The 20,469-nt window shown below is 40.1% G+C and overlaps 1 long non-coding RNA gene across 1 annotated transcript in view; it reads left to right on the top strand.

Moving 5' to 3' along the window:
• The window catches only part of LOC134575853 (uncharacterized), a 107,230-nt gene that overhangs the window by 71,602 nt on the left and 15,159 nt on the right, over positions 1-20,469 (top strand). The gene's annotated exons all lie outside the window — the stretch shown is intronic.

Here is a 20,469-nt window from a genome sequence, read left to right as displayed (position 1 = left end):
TCCCTTTCCTCAGCCCCTATCCCTTACCTCAGCCCATGTCCCCTTCCACAGCCCATGCCCACCCCCCCCTCCTAAGCTCCTGTCCCTCTTCCTCAGCTCCTGTCCCCCTCCTCAGCCCCGTGCCCTTACTCAGCCCCTGCATACAAGCGTATCATTTTTTTTTTTTTTGGGGGGGGGGGGGGGGGAGTGGATATTGGGTGAGTTCCTGCACTTTTTTACCCAGGACTTGACCCCTGAATGTAGGTACTGACGTGGTTGGCCTACTTATAATTTAGTAGTTGCCACAATTTCTACGGTTCATACCGATATTCCTTTTTGAACTAATCTTTAACTTCTTGCCTTTGCCTAGGTTTATGCCTCTCCTGGGACTGGTCATTGCTGTATCAATTCATCCACAGTGTGAGGTAGTGTTGTGAGTCTGGTTTTGCAATATATAGTCGTTATTGCGCTCTGCCTCTTTCTGATTGGTTGCCTGTATCTACAGGTAAGTAAAATACAACCAGAAAGTAGTAGGATTCTCAGTGTATTTTTCCCCATGGTTAATAGCATGGTGTGAATGTTCTCATCCAATATTATCTGCTTGTTCCAATATGATATCTGGAAGTCATGCCTTTATCAAGGTTCTGAATTGATGTCATCCAGTGGGTTTAAATTTATATCAGAAAAGAACATGTTTTTATTTAATTTTTTTAATCCATCACATGATGGGTTCCTTATTGCTTCTGAGAGTTTGTCTAGCCTTGGTTCCTTCTCTAGGTTTGACTGTCATGGCCTTAATTCCTATCTGGCCTTCTCAGGCTATATCAGACATTTGAATGCCAGGAGGTTGCAGTCCTTGCAGCCGCTAGGGTAAATTACTTTGTCTGAACAGATTTTATAACAATATCCTATTGATTACGGGTCTGACTTTTTTTTTTTTTTTAAAGTCTTCTAAGGTTCATGCAGCCCAATAATGTTTTTATAAATAGTTGCTGTTTTTGAACTCTGTCCCTCCCTCTTTATATTCAGCTTGGGTATTACCCATGAGTAAATGCTGCCATGAATAATGTTCAGGAAAAAAGAAAATTTGCTTCATACTTACCGTAATTTTCTTTTCCTGATAATGTATTCATGGCAGCATTACATTCCCACCCATATACTATAAGAGTTGTGCAGCTATATAACAAAGACTGCCTGATGGGAAGGGGGAGGATCTATTTATACCAGTTTCAGAGTTCTATTTCCTGTCCTTTCTGCTGTGAGGGGAGGAGCTACCCATGAGTAAATGCTGCCATGAATACATTATCAGGAAAAGAAAATTACGGTAAGTATGAAGCAAATTTTCTTTTTTATCAGTCCATACAGATGTTCAAACAGCTACTAGATGCATACTTGCAAAAACAGAATATTCAAGGATATAATCTTTCAATGTAGGGTAATAACTGCTTAATCCAAGGATAAATCTGACTGCCATTCTGGGGTCAAAAAGGAATGTTTTTCCTAGCTTGTTGCAAAATTGGAAGTGCTTCAAACTGTGTTGTTTTTTTTTTTTTTTTTTGCCTTCTTTTGGATCAACAGCAAAAAACAAATGTGAGGAAGGCTGAACTTGATAGACGCAAGTCTCTTTTCAGCTATGTAACTATGACTTCAAATACTAAACATTTCTATGTGTGAATGTACACGTTCAATTCTCAAATAAACCTTCAGTGATGTTCTGTAAACTCACTGACCTTCACATGACTGTTAGTAATTATAGTGTAAACTCTCTGAACAATTGACTGCATTGAACATGAATAACGTATTGTGCTAAATCAGATTAAGTTAAATAAGTAATTTGGCTTGCACGTTGTGCTCATAAAGAATTTTACAAAAATAACTTCTTTTTTTTTTTTGCACTTGATATTTGCTCATTAATAGTTGGATTTCCAAAATTGATTTTAGAAGATAAAGTACGACAAATGATTAAAGATCATTTTGGTCGTGGCCCACCCTGCTGATTTAATAAATCATGTTACTCTCTGTACATCACATATACAATAAAATAGCAAGAATTGGTAGACACAGATTTTTGAATCCCATGGTTACCAATAACATTATATTTAACCCAGCCATTTAATTACATTTTGTCCTCTAGATTAGAATGTCCTCAAAGTTTTCAGGAGCTCTCTTTGATGGACAGCGCCAGCAATAATCTAAATGGTCTATCTCCCTCCACTGTCCAAAAACAGAATAGCAGCAAATTCACCAGTGTAATTACCAATTTAAAAGTCTGAAAAGAGGTTAAACTTGTCTATATAGGTAATCGTAATAACAAAATAATCTCAGCGCAGGAAAACTAGTAATCCACTGAGGGGAAACAACTACAGGTCAATAGGAAATTAATGCTATTAGGCTGTTCCATATGATTTTTTGCTGGCTGTGCAAGTGCATTCAGATTATTAAAACCATCCAGGATGGATGGAATTATGTGATAGTACGGAATTGTAAATTGTGTCTGTGTTTGCATGAATAGCTACCTGTGTGTTAATAGTTAGCACTGTATGTTTAAACAATTCTGCAAGTTTTTGTGAGAATTGTTACCATTATATGTATGGGGGTGTGGTGTCGTATGAAACCCAAAACAAAGGTGTGTGTATATATTTTGAGATGTAGATACTCCGATATTTACCAGGGGGTATTTAATCCTTTTACTCATCAATTTTATTGCTAATATTTTGCAGCATTTGTATACATATTTTTGTATTCCCTTTCTTACGCAGACACAGCATTGTATCAATGCAGTGAATGTTGTAAACCGCAGTAATTTACAGCAGAAAAAGAGAATCATTTATGTTAAACACAAGAACAGCAATGGCCCTACTACATAGGGATTAAAAAATTTAGTGATAGGGCCATATTAAATTGCATCCACTTTAGTTTTCAGATTAGAATTTTGCTTTTTGCTGGGATATGTATCATTAGCAAAATGAAAAGTAGACCTTACTTAAACCCATTTGGGATGTTCTATCTCACTTAATGTGGCTCTGTTAACACAATTGCTTGCCAAAACTTGCAGATATTTTTTTCCTTGCATTGTGGCACACCTGTTGTATTGTATATGTGGATTTTCTGCAAATGATTAATGGTGTACTACCTTAATATAGTGCTAGATTATTACAGTAGGATTAGGGGTCTAATGTTGGGAGTGTTTATGGTTAGGTGAGGTTTGGATGGTACCACCCTTAAAAAAAAAAAAAAAAATCACTCTGACAGTATTTGTATTTTTAAATGTTATGGGAGTTATAATCTAGAGCTTCTCAAGTACATGTATAGTTTAATTCTAAATTCTCCAATCTTAAACAAATTACATCCGTATGCCCCCAATCTTAAAACTTCCCTAACTAAAAGTAACCCAAATCCACCCTTAAATGGGTACTCTAAGCACACAAAAAATTGAGCAAAAAGGAACACTATAGTATGAGGAACACAAACATGTATTTCTGACCCTATAGTATTAGAAAACACAATCTAGTCCCCCTGTTAACACCCCACCCCCCCCCATCCCCCTTGACTTCCTAAATATGACAAAATATTACCTTTATTGCAGTCTGCTGCTGATTGCTTTGCCCCTGATCTGCCTGCTTGGCTGAAAGCATCAAAAGTTGTGATCTGAGCCAATCCCAATGCTGTCCAATAGGAAAGCATTGGATTGGCTGAGACTGTGAAGGAGGCAGATAACACAAGCCAAACACAGCCCTGGCCAATCAGCATCTCCTCATAGAAATGCATTGAACTAATTAACGAGGAAAGATACTGAATGTCAGTCACACTGTGCAGCACTGCCCCAGGAAGCACCTCCAGTAGCCATCTGAGGAAAGGCCACTGGTGGCAACCCTAGGCTGTAATGTAAAGCCTGCAAAGAAGCCTGAAGGGACTGACTATACTCACCAGAACAAATACAATAAACTATAGTTGTTCTGGTGACCATAGTGTCCCTTTAATTAAGTGCCTTTGTTGTATAGATCATACAGTATCACTGCACAATTATCTGCCATTTAGTTATATCACCATGCAATCCCAACCACACTTCCCTGCATGTGATTTAAACCGCCTCCCTACACACTTCCTGAGAAAGAGAGAATAAAGATTTTAGTTTCTCTTTTTTTCTTTTATTTTAGAATGTCTTATCTTCTTTTTTAATAATTGCTAGAGCCTGCAGCAGCCTCTGTGTGTGATTTAAATTTCGATTTAAGAGAGCAGGAGATAAGAATTTCTAAAATAAACTCATGGCTGTAAACTATGGTTGGAAATGAAACCTTTTCTCCGTGGACAAATAGTCTATTTACTATAATGCTAAGGGTTTCAGTTGACCATATTAAACTGGTCAAGCAAAAGGTTGCAACGTGAAATGTACTCCGGTATTCACAAAAAGGCAAATGTAGTTATTTCAGCATTAGCCACACTCCCATTCAGCTGACACGTGATTACACATTGAACAGTCCAACAGAAAACATTGTTATTTAGAAATTCATGTAGTATGCATTTATAGTATGCAAGATTTATCCATTCCTACTCTAGATTGAATCATCAAAGTTTTATTAAAAATGTGCTCTGTAAATAAGGTGTTCATGTGATATTGATTATTTCTCTATGATTTTTGGTAAAACAGGGTGTCTTGGGATGAACCGTAGTGTGAGGAGACGTAGACATTCCGCTACACGTTTCATGATGTTTATTCTGAAACAAAACAAAATGGCATGCGGTTTGAAACTTGCAAAATGTTAAAATGTGCAAATTGAAAATGGGGTGAGAAGGGAAGGCTCCCTGGAAGATGGGCTATATGCTAAATTGGGGTGGACCTCCCTCCACCCTCTTTTGCCTCTCTTAAACATCATTTTGTCTCTGTAGCAGAACTAGCAAACAACTAGAGGGTCATGCTGCTATAATGAATGATTCCTCTGCCCAAATTATATTTTGCAATATTTGCCTGCCTATAAACATTATCTATTCCCTAATGATATTGGCACACTCCCCTGCCAATAAACCCCCTCCCCCAAATAGGTGGCCACATTCCTCTTTCAATTAACCCCCTTCCTTACCACTGAATAGATCTTCTTATTGTCCACTGCGGAAGGACCCAATCCTGGCTCTGTCCTATTTCTGCCCAAGCTGCCTGGCAGACCTCTTCTGGAACTGAATGGGTCCAACTGGTGGCTCAGTAGGGCACTTGTCAGTTACATGGAACATACTAAATGTAGTTTAGATGCACATTCATACACCATGCAGTTCACAGACACACCTTCCTGAGACACGTTTGAAATTTTGCAGACAAATTAAATTAATTTGATAAGTTAAAATACCAAGGTTGCAAGCAGCCCCTATCACCCTTCCAAGCCAGGCATCCAGCTCTAGTCCTCTTCCCTTTCTTCTGACAGCAGGTTGACTCACCAAACCAGGGGATGGCCCCTTCCTGTGCTGCAGCTCCTAGCCCACACCCAGACCAGGCTGAAGAAATTGCTTCATCCACGAGGAAGGCAGCCTGCATTCTGCAGTGAGAAGGAGCGGAGCTAGATGGTGGCAGCAAATTATTCCTTTGCCTCCTGCTGCTCATGGGACCTTGCTTGATCGTAATAAAGAAACCTGGGTTTGTTCTCACCTCAGCTCTCTTCTGCTGGGGTCCTCGCTGCTCTGCCTAACCTGATGGGTAGCCAGTAGTGGCCCCCTAAACTTTTGTGGGCCCCAGTGCAACTACATTGGCAGTCGTTCCGCTCCTGTTTTGTGTATTTTACCCTTTTTTGTGTCTTCTTTCCCTCTTTTGAGAATTGTATCCTTTTGTCTTTTTATGTCCAATTTTCTGGTCTCTTATCCTCCCTTTTGAATGTTTTACCCCGTTTAGTGTATCTTATTCCCTTTTCCCCCTTCTTGGATCACCGACCGCCCTCCCCCTTGGTCTCTCCTTCCCACTAAAATGGCCTAATGGACTGCGGCAGAGTATCTTCTACCAGTTTTGATAGGGAGCAGGCAGCTTCTGTCACATGGAAACTGCCCCAACCCCCAGTAGGTGCACCCAGAGGGAAATGTCAGTGTTTGCCTTAATGTAGCACCAGGCCTGATCCTCTGCATCCGATCTTCTCCAGCAACAGAATCTGGATTGTGCTATAGAATAAAGCGATACCATGCAGGACAGCGCTAACTGGCTAAAAGAGTCTGCATTGGCCACGTTTTATTCTACGGGCCAGATGCAGTGGATGTGGCCACAAGCTCCACTTACCTCTATGTGACCCAGGTTAGTGTTAGAGTTTTACTGTGTTACAGCTACAGAGCACTTTTGGAACCATTACCACTACAGCAGCTTATTGTGCTTGGTATTCCATTTTAATCAAACAATTAGCATTATTAAACAATGGGCTAAAATGGGAAAAATCCAAGTGATCCAAGTTGAGACATACCATCCCCTAATATAATTAATTATTAATTCCAAACTAAGGTTAATTAATGAACAATCACTATGGAAACTAATAAAATATCTCTCAGCACTTAGCACTTTCCACCTAGTATAGAACGTGTTTTTCCTTGATAAATCTCTCAATTGGTATTCATTATCTTTGGTACATTGGTATTATCATCTTGGGCCCTTTATCTTTGGTACAAAGCAATGTATCCTCTCTATTTGCAGCAGATGTTTTGCTGCCGTTAATAAAGGTACACTACTGACAACAAAACAACTTTATCTTCATGAATCCGTTTTGGTGTATAGATCATACCATGCAGTCTCACCACTCAATACTCTGCCATTTAAGAGTTAATTCACTTAGTTTCTACATCCTTAGTCCCAAATCCCTGCATGTGACTTGCACAGCCTTCCTAAACATTCTGAAAATGAAGCTAGATATTCTAGATTCCTTTATTGCACAAGAAATATACAATAGGTGGAGCTAAAACAAATAAAAAAAAATACTTCCCTCTCTTCTTTGTATAACAATGTTTGATCAAATACAAAAGAGGAATACACGATAGTGCAGATTAACCCCTTAAGGACCAAACTTCTGGAATAAAAGGGAATAATGACATGTCATGTGTCCTTAAGGGGTTAAACCTTATTTCACAATTGGTATATATCATGTGTGTATCTCCTTAGGGAGATCCAAACCCCACTTCAAGTTGGAGGAAGGTGGTTAGGATGGTACGCCCTCAAATGATGAAGTAGATGGTTCCAAGATTCAAATCTCCAATTTATTAAATCAAAATATAAAAGAAGATGAAAAGTCAAATTATATTAGCAGTAAAAAAAAAAGCCCAAGTCACCAAGACGCGTTTTGACGAATTCTGGCTTCCTCAGTTGGTGTATTAAACTTTTCTGTGTGTCTGTAGCGTCTTCTATATCTCCCAAATATTGATTTTTATGGGTTTTTCGTGTAGTGGAACGCACCATGCGTTCCACTTGTCCGCCGCTTGGTACTTCCTATATCCGTCTGTCTACCGTCATCCGTCTGCTTTCCACCTCTCACTCTCTTACTGATGCATCATATCCTCTGATGCGAGTCTGTCCATCTTCCTTGAAACGCACCTTGCGTTCCACCTCTCTCTTCCTTACTCGCGTGTCATATCCTTTGACGCGATTGGATGTTAGGGACGTTCTTCTTGAGGGTAGACGTTCTTAGAAGAACGCAACGTGAGTTCCACCACACAAGGTACTGTGGAACTTCTTATTTATTTATTTATGGTATTTATAAAGCGCCAACAGAATCCGCAATGCTGTACAATTAGTGGAGAACATACAATATACACAGACAAATACAAAAGGTAGAGAGGGCCCTGCCTGTAAGCTGAAATCTTGCTATTTAAGCTCTTTTATATAAAGTGCATAGGTAGGTAGCCCGTGAGCTTGCAATCTAAAGGATACCGTGGGGATTTGAGACAAGAGGTGGCAGGGGGAATTTGGAAGTGATGGCTAAATAAGGAAACAGTTGCAGCTATTGGTAGAATATAGAGGGAATGAAGGGGCAAGTGAGTGAGAATTTTAAACAGCTGGAGGAGCATGCTATATGCTTAGGGTGGGCGGGTGGGCGGGTGGGCGGGTGGGTGGGTTGAGCCGAGTAGAATTATAGAGGCTTCCAGTAGAGATGGTTTGGGAAATGGGCCTAGGGAGGGAGTAGAGATAAACAGTTATATCAAGGTATTTACAGCTAGGAATGGCAAGCATGGAGGGAGGAGTGGGAGGGGACAAGATAACGTGGTGAATTACAATTTTGCCAATCGAATCCTAACAGCCAGTTTATTAATTAATGCATGTAGCTGCAAGTACAAGATACCACAGTAGTACACTATAGATATCAATGAAAACATTATTATAAATAAGTAATTTAGTGGAAAAGGTGAAAGACATCCGGTGGAGCATCTTCTGAATTTCAATTTGTACCTTAAAGCTGTAGCGTTCAATTGTAGAGGCTTGCAGTAGAGATGGTATATAGTAACAGTGTGTTACAGAGATGTAAAAAGTTGGATAAATAAACCAAAAGGGCATGGATAAGTAAGAAACATTAAGAAATACATCCATGGGACAAAATAAAATAACAAATCTAAATCCCCCTGGATGGACATATGCAAAAAACAATAATTGTTTTTTACATATTTGATACTAATTAAAAAACTAAGGGACAACCAAGTAATATTACTAAAAATATATATGCAAAAGAGTATCACCATTATTAAAAAAAAAAAAAAGTCTTATATTAAACAATAAGATAAAAAATAGTGAAAGATATATAATATATATGTTCTTCTTATCAAACCTAACTCGCAACGGAGCATATGACAAGCGTGTGAGGAAAAGAGAGGTGGAATGCAAGGAGCGTTCCATGGCAGATGAACAAACTTGCGTCAGAGGATTAGACGCATCAGTAAAATAGTGATTGGGTGAACGCAGGGTGCGTTCCTCTGTAGACGGACGGAAATAAGAAGTACCAAGCAGCGGACAAGGGGAGCGCATGGTGCGTTCCACTACACGAAAAACCAGTGATCATCAATATTTGGGAGATATAAAAGACGTTATAGATACACAGAGAAGCCAACTGAGGAAGCCAGAATTCAGCAAAACGCGTCTTGGTGACTTGGACATTTATTACTGCTAATATAATTTGACTTTTCATCTTCTTAAATTGGAGATTTGTATCTTGGAACCATCTACTTCATCATTTGAGGGGTATCATCCTAACCACCTTCCTCTAACTTGAAGTGGGGTTTGGATCTCCCTAAGGATCCTACGGAGATACACACTAGAGCCAGGTGACATTAAGGGGATACCCCACAGATGTGTTGAGCTAGACACTACTGAATATTGTACTGTTTGATTATTTATCCTTTATTGAGCAGCCTATTACATTTAGAATGTCTAATTTCCCGCCCTGTCAGTAAGGTTCTAGAGCCTGGAGGAGCTTTGTGAATGTGATTAAAGTTCAATTTACAGAGCAAGAGATATAAACATCTTTTTTTTTTTAAACATTTTTATGCAGACAGTGTGAGTCAGAACCTAGTGTGACTAGGGCTGCATAAGCAGAAATAATAGTGGTTTAACTCCTAAGTGGTAGAGAATTGAGCAGTGAGACTGCAGAGGCATGATATGTACACTAAAACTGCTTCATTAAGATGAAGTTGTTTTGATGCCTAAAGTATCCCTAAATATGTAATAATTTGTGTACAAATACCTTAATAATTTGGTGAACAATGAACCTAGATTGTCAAGGATGACACGCTGAAGAAACTTGGGCAAATGGGTAAAGAAAAAAAATGATAATATTGCTACTAGATGACCCTCGGCATCGAGAAATAATTACCCTGCACCAGTAATATAAAGGGTATGAAAAAACAAAACTTGCAGCGCACAAAGAGGTAATCAGAGGCTTCCTAATAAAAAAACTGTTACCTGGGGGGGGTGGGGCCAGACCGCCATGCTGACCGGTCGCATGCAGGAGAGGCTCCGGAGAAATCTGGCCTCTCAGGCAAATTCTGCAGATTTGACACCCGCAAAGAGTCCGAAAAACTCGCACACGGCGGTGGTCGAGGTGGCAGACCCCGAGATCGGGAGCTTTGAGACCCTAGGGGCCTGAATGAAGCTTTGGGGACTGCGGCCTAGAAGGGAGAGGGGTGGATGGCCGCTGCCCTGTCTCTCTTCGCGGCTGCCACACGCCGGTCCCCCCCCCTGTGAGCCGGGGGGGTTATCCTGGCCCCCACTGCGGGTAGATCAGGAGGAATGGAGAAGGAGAGGCACAGCACCCCTCAGACCTGCCTTCCAAGATGGCGGCAGGATGGAGCCTAACACTGATGGCCCCTGCTTCATGAGGCCACAGAGGAGACGAGCCTTGCAGCTCACCAACCTGCACAACCCAGACCGTTAACCCTCGAGAGGGAGAGCTCAGCAGGGCAAAAGCCAGGCAACCCCAGACAGCCAATAACTTTGCCGACAAGCCTCACAACCAAGGAGGGGAAGCCCTGTCAACAATAATGAGCAACGTGAACCCAGTAATACCCGCCAAGAAGTGCAGGTTCGCATTACCTCACCAAATCTGCAATCTCTACTCGGACTTTCAGTCTCCAACGACGACTCCCAGGCACCTCAAGACACCACAGAGGTACACACAACAAGAGACTGGCGGTGTAAGGGATGCCACTGACAGCCCCTGACCCAGCCATTTTCCAACCCCTGTTACGGCTCTCACCTAACCACATCTCCAGCAGGATCCTCCACAGACTTCAATATCTATACAACAGTTAGCTCGAGCCCAGTGGTCTTTACTATTATAAAATCTGTTTGCCTAGCATGTAACCTAATGCTCTTTACTTAACATGTCCACATCGAGTACAGCTTTTTATTTTAGCCTCTTATATCTTGCCTGAGCAATCTCTATGTATGTTAATAGGCTTCCACTGTTACAATTATAAAAATGTGCAGTTTCATCGTTTGCCATATTACTGTTCCATATTTCATGACAATCTAATGCTTACTACAGCTATTGTGGCAATGTAAGATCGTCTGTAATCCCTTGCACTCAAAAATAAAGAATAAAAAAAAAAAACCTGTTACCTACAGAAAACCAAAATGCTAACATCGCAACTGGAGTCGCTCCGTAAACTAGAACAACAGCACAAAACAAACCCTACCCCGCTGACACTATGGCAGAACTATGGGCTCTACAACACTCCATTAACCCCTTAAGGACCAAACTTCTGGAATAAAAGGGAATCATGACATGTCACACATGTCGTGTGTCCTTAAGGGGTTAAAGACATTCTCCTAGAGGACACAGCCCATTCCTTACAATGGTCCAAATGGACATTTTATGAGAAATCTAATAAGACTGACATTATGCTGGTACGGGCCTTATGACCTAGGCCGAGACATCCTCACATAACGGCAATCAAAGCTGGAGATGGCTCTATAAAAAAACCTCCCAAAAGGAGATTGCGCAAATATTCACTATTACCAAACCTTATGAAATCATGCAGCGGACAGCGGCACCGGAAAATTGGCGGCACGGGAACGTATTCGGGCCTATCTACAAGGGATTACCTAAACTATCAACCGACATGGTATTGACCCTCGAAGCCCTGATCACGCAAGAAGAAATAGACGGGGCGATATCAGCCCTCAAGAGCAACAAAACCCCAGGTCCGGATGGTTTCGAGGGAGAATATTATAAAGCGTGTAGAGAGGAACTGACACCATAGTTAGAATCTATTTTTAACAAACTCATAACAGGCAGCACGTCAGATCGAGATACGCCTGAATTCACCTATATCTTGTATCTCCCTTAATATTAGGGTAATAGTGAAGTTATAGAAGACCTCCAGCGATGGAATTCTGGATATATGTTGAATCTTCTTGACCACTCAAATCAAAACAGAAATGGAGAGTGCAGATTGTATAAAAATATAACAATTTATTAGTAAGTAAAACACATTTTTTTACATTTTTTTTTTACGGAATCTCTCTCTCTCTCTCTCTCTATATATATATATATATATATATATATATATATATATATTTGTGTTCGGGGCATTCTCATATGATATAGAATAAGATGGTTGTAGCGATGTAGCTTTAGGAATAATCGGTTGAGGTGTGCCGAAACAGACGTAGCTGTAGGCCGGTAAAAAGTGGGCTTACATAGAGGAAATATGAACAATGGGAGTGGAGGGTGGGGCTATTCGTCTGACCCACAAAGGTAAGTAGGGAAAGGGGGGAGTCCCTTTTGTAGGTCTATAGCCCCTCCCACAACTTCAGGCCATGCCTTCCAATATATATATATATTTTTTAATTTTTATTTTTTTATTATTATTTTTGTTTTAAGTATTTCTATACAAGGTAATTTACAGTTGCAACTGTGACTGTTTTATTTTTTCCCCAGGGTATGCTGCCATTTTTTAAAAGTGATTTTTGTTTAGAACCCCACTCTCCTGTGCCTGCCTGCGTTACAGTCAGCAGCCATTGGCTAGTGCACAGTTAGAAGCCAACTTGGTTAGCAATCCTCAGAAACCATAACTCTGAGCACTGGTCTAGCACAGCTGGTAACATCACAACATGAACACTCTGCAATGGCAAGCTTGTATGTAAATGCTAAAAAAAAAAAAACTCACAATGACTCACATAAAAAAAAAAACCTTATGATATGAAAACATTTTGGACATAAGTGTCCTAGTTTTACTTTCCGAGACCCCAAACCACACAAAGCTCTCACAGAGTGTATGGAGACAAGTTCTTCCTATTAATTCTTCTTTTTTTTCTCCTACCTATCTGTTTTTTATGATTATTATAGGTTGATAAATCTTTAGGAAAAAGCCACTGATGACATGGGTTTTTCTGTGTTTATATTATGTTTGATTTATTTCCTCTCTTCTCTGTCTTCGCATAATATTATTTAGCTTATGAGTAGGAGCTGAGAAGCAGGAACCTGTGCTGTTTCCTTATTTTTATATTTTTTTGCCTGTTTCCTTTCTTAAAAATGACTATTTGGTCACCAAACAGAATTGCTCCCCAAATAAAAGTGTTGTCTATAGTGCGCTCTCCAATGGAAATGAAGTGTTCTGTTGGTTCCCTCTAGTGGACATTTGATATCAGTACACAGCTACATTTTATGCACCATTAGTCTGTCTGTTATAATTCAAGTGTTTAAAGTCTTTCATTATTTCCCATATGTTTCTTGCATGAATATGGCAGACTGATTCATTCTGTGTGCAGCTAAAGAGTACAATTGCTCTGTATTCCTCCTATTATAACTGATCCGAATGTGCATTTTGTAGGGCTAACACGCAGAGCTCACGATCTGTTATTGATCTAGAATTCCCATGATGCTCCTAAAGCTTACAAGCTGAACCAGATGCGACTCTGGACATAAAGATATATAGAGCCTGGGAACTGTTGGAAATTCACACGAGCATTGAACATTTTGGGGCCAAAATAGAGAATCAGACAGATTTTAGTGTCTGCTAAGTTGAGTTTCCAGTCTGACTATTGTTAACCTCAAACTCACAATTCCACGGTGAATTTCAGATTAACAGAATTAACTCCAGATTAAAATCTAAACGGCAAAATGTAGGTTAAAAGAACATGGTTGTGACTATTGTTGAATTGTTATGACAACAAAAAAAGTGTTTTTTGGTGGGCGGAGCCTAACCACCGAGCCGACCAGACGTGCTGTAAATCAGCTCCCACAAAAAACGACGAAAACGGGGGTATAAACCCCGCTAACGGACACGTTCTGGAGCCTGAGTGCACCCATCGAATCAGGGTAACCATGGGGCGTCGAATGAAGCCACAAACGAGTAGTAAATCGCCCGGAAACCCGAAATCCGTGCCTATCTGTGCCGGAGCCAGGGAGAGACGGCCGCTCTCCTGGATGGTAATGCCAGATATCGACCCTCTCAAGCCCCCATTTCTATTCCGCCCCCCCCCCCCCCCCCTGGACCGGTGGGGGTTATCCCGGTCCGCAATCTGCTCCAAAAGTACGCAGCCGAGCAGACCGCACAAGCATGACACGGGCGTACTAATCAGCAGGCCCTTAACGAGACCACCTAAAATGGCGGACGGCACACTATCCTGCATGGTGAGGATGTTGCAGCCACCGACCGCACTACTGAGGCACCCAGAGGCGACCCGGTCCCACCCCTGGGACTCACCTAAGGGGAGACAACAGGCGACCCGACCCAAAACGCCTCCACCACAGAAGAACGACAAACGGAACTGTAAATGCTGGGGAAGGAGGGAACTAACCCCGGGTAAGAGCCCATCTCACTTACCCATCCGAGCGCAACCTTACCCACCCGGGCAGCAGGCCGTAGGGCATAGAGCCCGTAAGCATCGTCCACATCGGCGGAGGATACATAAATGCAAGCGACAGACAACGACCCGCTCTTCCGTCTCTCCCACAAGAGGAGGAAACCCGGACCCCAGAGGCAACCGAGTTTGTGGAACGAAGATGCAGGCCTGCACTCCAGCCTGGGGCTGGGGGGACACCCTCTCTGACACAGGAATTGCAGCTAACCACAACTACCGAGAGTCGGACACACATCGCCTTTGCAGAGCCGGCATCGGGTGATAGAGAACCGGATGGAGGCTGCATGTAAGCGCTGGTACGGGACACTGTCACTCTGCTAGCCTGCATACTCTGGGCACTAACATGCTCTTAGTAGATCCTACCGGACGGTCGGACACGCTTTTTGACAATATGATGCCTATCTAACTGATCTTATACCTTGCTATGTAGGTAAACAGTGGCAGGTACAGATACACGTTATATGCTGCCAGCAAAAGCATTTTAGAGCTTAGACAGTTATGCAACACCGACACATACCTGCCACCTGACCTTACACACACTTGAGAACACATGCTCACATGCATTTGATTTATAAACAGGCATTACACTGTACAGACAGGGACCGGTGCATAGGGGTACCTTAATATTGTCTACATGCCCAAAACCAAACCGTTTAAGCGTTAGTCTAACTGGGTGATACTAAGGGGCAGGAGGCGCTAGACACCAATGGAAGCCGTGTTACAGTTCACTTAGTCCATACGCAGGTCATACCCGCTTAATTTATGTGTTATGTGATTGTCTGCTACGCTACAGTGGTTATATTCTGTTGTGATATGTTCGGTAGTGTGATATGTTCGGTAGTTTTTGGAGCGAATCCAGCCTGAATCGTGCTATATTTACTAACTGCATGTCTAGGAAATTATATTGTATTTTGCTATTCCTTTGACATTCTAACACGTCATGCAGTGCTCATGAATATATTATGTTGTTCCTGTGAAACACAGTGTTTGTTGTTTTTTTGTTTCGTTGTTGGTGCAGCTCTTGCTGGCACAACCTCGTCTCCAATAAACAAAAAACCTTCCATCCAGAGCCAAGGTCAAGTACTCCCTGCAGTCCGATCTTTCTTTCATGACATTACTCTCACTGCAGGGAGGTGGGCTTAGGGCAGCACAGAGGCTGTGGTCAAGCCAACACTGGACACCCATCAATATGCTATGAGTACTAACAGATAGTTGTTGTTGTTGATGCAGTTTTACAGTTTTAACATGAGCAGCCTGGAACTCTCATTCCCATCTGGATAATGATGCTTCTGCCAGTGGATAATTCTTCCAGCAGTAACCCCAGATATCAATGTAGCATTTTATACTAAAACTCTGCACATAGTCTTCAAAGCACTGAAGCAGTAAGACTACATGGAGCAGCCCGTTATGTTGAAGACCTTTTCCATACGTTTTGCCACTTGGACTTCGTTCAAAAAGGGTTAAAAAAAAAAAAAACCTTTAAACGCTTACCTGATTCTAGAGCCGCCTCCTCCTCTTACTCAGATGTCAATAATGGGGGGCACCTAATGTGCATGCACAGCAATCTCGTGCTGTGACTTCACCATACGAAATCATTGACTCTGTGCTTTTCTACAGGGAATTTTTATTTCGTTTTGTGAAGTCAAACTCCGTAAAACTGAAGGTAGCATCTATGCTGGATGTGTGGTAGACAGACGCTAGAGGGAGTCTTAATCATGTAATATAAACATTGGAGTTTCTAGGATTAAGCGTTCAGAGACACTGCAGGACCTAGGGCAGCACAAAACCAAGATACATCACTGCCAACAGTAAAGAGGTAAACTTGTAAAAGAGACTCAGCCGCCATCCTTTTGGTTTGTATTTAGATGGCCAATGGTACTAAGTGAATGCAAATGGATAGTAAAGATTTAGTGCCACTTTTGCTTTAAGGTTCTTTGTTAATAAATACTTTCCATTGATTCACTGTAACTTTAACCCCTTGAGGACGCTAGACGGTTCAGGACCGTCATCGGCATTTTTCCCTTGCTGACCGACGACGGTCCTGAACCGTCCTAAATTTAAAATGTACTTACCCGATTGCCGTCGTTCCCCCGGCGGCGATCGGCGGTGCTCCCGTTGTGGGGAGACTGTCTGCAGCCCAGACAGTCTCCCCATGGCGGTTTAGGACCCCTGTGGCCATGTGATCGCTCAACAGGGCGACCACATGGTCACAATAGGTGTCCATGTGTCTGCCTGCAGGGGGACTGTCTGTGCTGACAGGCAGTCTCCCTGCAACTGTAAAATCAAAGAAAAATTTAAAGTGAAAGTTAATAAAAAAAAAATATTATTATATATGTGTATATATATATATGATATATAGACATATATTATACCTATATAATATATGTCTATATATCATATATATAATGTCATGCTAAGTGTATTTTTATATTAATATGTACATATATTAATATAAAAATAAATTTATAATTAATTTACACACATATATATAATATATATAATAAATAATATATATTATTATAAAATACGAATAATAAATAATTTAAATTAAATTAAAAAAATTAAAAATAATAATAAAAATTTAAAAAATGATATATCTATAAGAAATTTTATTCTAACTGTATTTTGATATTAATATATATAAGAAAAGAAAAAAAGGTGGAAGCTACAGGAAAGACACTCAAAAGATGGGGTTAACCCACAATGGACTACCAGGGTAGTAACAGGAAAGAGGAGACAAGCTATGAGTGCCCTTAGTGGATCAAGATATCATTAAAATTTAACTTTTAATAGTACGAAAAATATAAAACAATTGGAGGAAAAAATAAAAAATATTGAAAATAACTTTTAGTGAATTTACAGTAAGTGTAAATGTATGTACAGCAAAACAAAAGAAAAGAACCAAAAAATAAGTGCTAATCAAAATCTGTAAGCTAGATGGTGAATACACGTATACCTATATTATAATGGTATATTTGTGCACATAGTATCGCGGCACATCTGCCCCAAATTGCAATGTGGGTGACATTCGATACTTCAAGTAGTGTGCAATTCGGAGAACACTGAATTGGGGTCTAATGGGCAGCTGCTGCCGAGTTTCTGCGCATGAATCAGCCCTGTGACCTATGTAAAGAGATCTTCAATCGCTGATAAAATGTCCAGCGTATTTGACAGGCCTGTTAAACGATCACAGTCAAGATGAGGATTAATCTTTCTAGTGATAAATCATAATTAAATGAAGTGCTGTACAAATATACACAGAAGATATGGTAGCTGTATGCAACTGATAGTCCAATAGCAATCAGTGTAACGTGTGAGCGACCAAATAGACAAAAACAATCAAACACTGAAAGTGCTGGTAATCAAACCTGTGACCTATGCAGAGAAAGACCTATACTCGCTGTTAAGATATCCAGCATACTTATTGACAGGTCTCCCCTCTGATGAGTTGTGACGAAACGCGCGCGTCAGGGGCCATTGGATTCAGTGCAACAGCTCAGTGTGTGGTCCTTAGATCAACATGACTGCACTCTCTGAAGGATCCTGTTCACCACTCCTGTTATGACTGGTGCAGACTATATTGTGGGGTAGATCTATGCCATTGTGCATTATTCTTTCACCTTCAGTACACATTCGATTGTGATACTACCCCCTCCCTCTGTGTCTGCTGGCTATAACAGTTATTGTGGTTTAGTTTGGGCTATTTTAGCTCCATGCCTCATATGCAGTTGGTGGCAACATTCCACTCCGTTTACCAAGTAAATCATTACTGTTACTATTTCAGTTCTTACTGCAACTTTGTCTTGTTGCAAGCTAACTGCAACTTTGTTTTGTTGCAAGTTACTTATACCAGAGGTATCCTGAAAACTTATGAACAGGTCCTCTGTGTTTTTATGTATCTAATGTAGCTATATCTTTAGTGTATATTTGTACAGCACCTCATTTATGTATAATTTATCACTACAAAACTGCAACTTTGTCTTGTTGCAAGCTAACTGCAACTTTGTTTTGTTGCAAGTTACTTATACCAGAGGTATCCTGAAAACTTATGAACAGGTCCTCTGTGTTTTTATGTATCTAATGTAGCTATATCTTTAGTGTACATTTGTTTAGCACCTCATTTATGTATAAATTTATCACTTTAAAGAAGGAACCATATCTGCACTGTGACCATTGTAGACCTGTCAATAAGTATGCTGGATATCTTAATATATATATATTTATATCAAAATACACTTAGAATGAAATTGTATATATATCTATGTATATATAAATAAATAAAAAGAATGCGAACTATTCATATGTCCATATACAAAATTACATAAATAATTATATAAATATACACGTAGACTTCAAATATATAAATATGCATATATATTTAAATTCTACGTGCGTATTCATGTAATATTTTTACATAATTACGTTATTTTATTGATTGCAATTTAAGGGACCTGCCTGCCAACCCAGGCCGAAAGTCCAGAGAATTTAATTTGCTATCACTGTATTTTACCCTGTAACGTTCTACGACACCCTAAAACCTGTACATGGGGGGTACTGTTTTACTCGGGAGACTTCGCTGAACACATATTAGTGATTCAAAACAGTAAAACATATCACAGCGATGATATTGTCAGTGAAAGTGACTTTTTTTGCATTTTTCACACACAAACAGCACTTTTACTGATGATATAATTGTTGTGATACATTTTCCAGTTTTGAAACACTAATATTTGTGTTCAGCAAAGTCTCCTGAGTAGAACAGGACCCCCCATGTGCAAAAATATGTACATGTGGGGTGTTATTTAGCAATTTATGACAGATAATAGGGTTACAATGTCACTATTGATACATTTTAAAAATGTATGTTTTGAAACCGCAATATCCTACTTGTACTTATAGCCCTATAACATGCAAAAAAATAGCAAAAAGCATGTAAACACTGGGTATTTTTGAACTCAGGACAACATTTTGAATCTATTTAGCAGTTTTTTTCATTCGCTTTTGTAGATGAGTAAAAGATTTTTCACATAAAATTCAAAAAAAGTATTTTTTTCAATTTTTCATCATATTTTTTCATTTTTTTAAAATTAAATTACATGAGATTATATAAATAATGGTATGTAAAGAAAGTCCCTTTTGTCCTGAAAAAAACAATATATAATTTGTATGGGAACAGTAAATGAGAGAGCGGAAAATTACAGCTAAACACAAACACCACAAAAGTGTAAAAAGATGCCTGGTCGCAAATGTACAAAATCGCAAAAACAGTCCGGTCCTTAAGGGGTTAAATGTGAGTCTGGCTTAGAATTGTTTTGTAAGAAAAAATAAATAAATGTATTTTCTTTAAAAAAGTTGCCACTAAAAAGTCAGATTATTGGAGATCTCTTGATCTCTGTACAATTGGCAGCTGTACTTCTGATGGCAGGAGAGACACTCCGGCTCCTTGTCAACAAAGCTGTGCTGTTTTTAGTAGATTGTGTTAAAGACAAATACAAATCTGGCCAAGTTCTCATGAGAAAACCTTATAGCGAATGTGCAGAACATATGCCTGAGCGGGGAAAGCTAGTCTCTGGAGAGTTACAATTTATGTTATTCTTCTGATAGTTTGCATTTCTTGGTGATTAACAGAAGATGAATCTTTGAGCTAGGGTAGAAATTGTTAAAGGACCACTCCAGTCCAGTATTGAAAATTCAGGGCTCAAAATTTTAAGTCATAAGCTACTAGCCAGGTCTAAAAGTTAATTGCCACTGCACATAGTAAGATTGGGCAGATAATAACCATTAGGTCTATCTAGTCTTATAAGGTCTGAAGGGTCGATGGCACACTAACCGGGGGTGAATTTTCACTGGCCAGTGACTAGTAGTGAGTGCAAAGTGTGAGCCCTGATAAATAGAAATGCTGAAGTATCTCTTGCACCTCCACCAGCTGATTTTAATGAAGGGTGAAGAATCCCTAGTTGATAACCCCTAAAGTGTACAAGGTTGTGGAGTCGTCCTTTTATCCCGGGCTAAATTCTTTATAAGATTGATTATTCTTGCCACAAGTTGCTTTATCATAGTTTTTTTCAACAAGTGTCATTTACTATCTGGATCTGTACAACGTATGATACCATGCATGCACACATACCTGATTGGGTATATTAGCCAACTAGGAAGACACAAGGTCTCATCAAGTTCCATTT

The sequence above is a fragment of the Pelobates fuscus genome, chromosome 10, assembly GCF_036172605.1.
Source record: "Pelobates fuscus isolate aPelFus1 chromosome 10, aPelFus1.pri, whole genome shotgun sequence".
Classification (NCBI taxonomy): Eukaryota; Metazoa; Chordata; class Amphibia; order Anura; family Pelobatidae; genus Pelobates; species Pelobates fuscus.
This window is presented reverse-complemented; position numbering and strand designations above follow the sequence as displayed.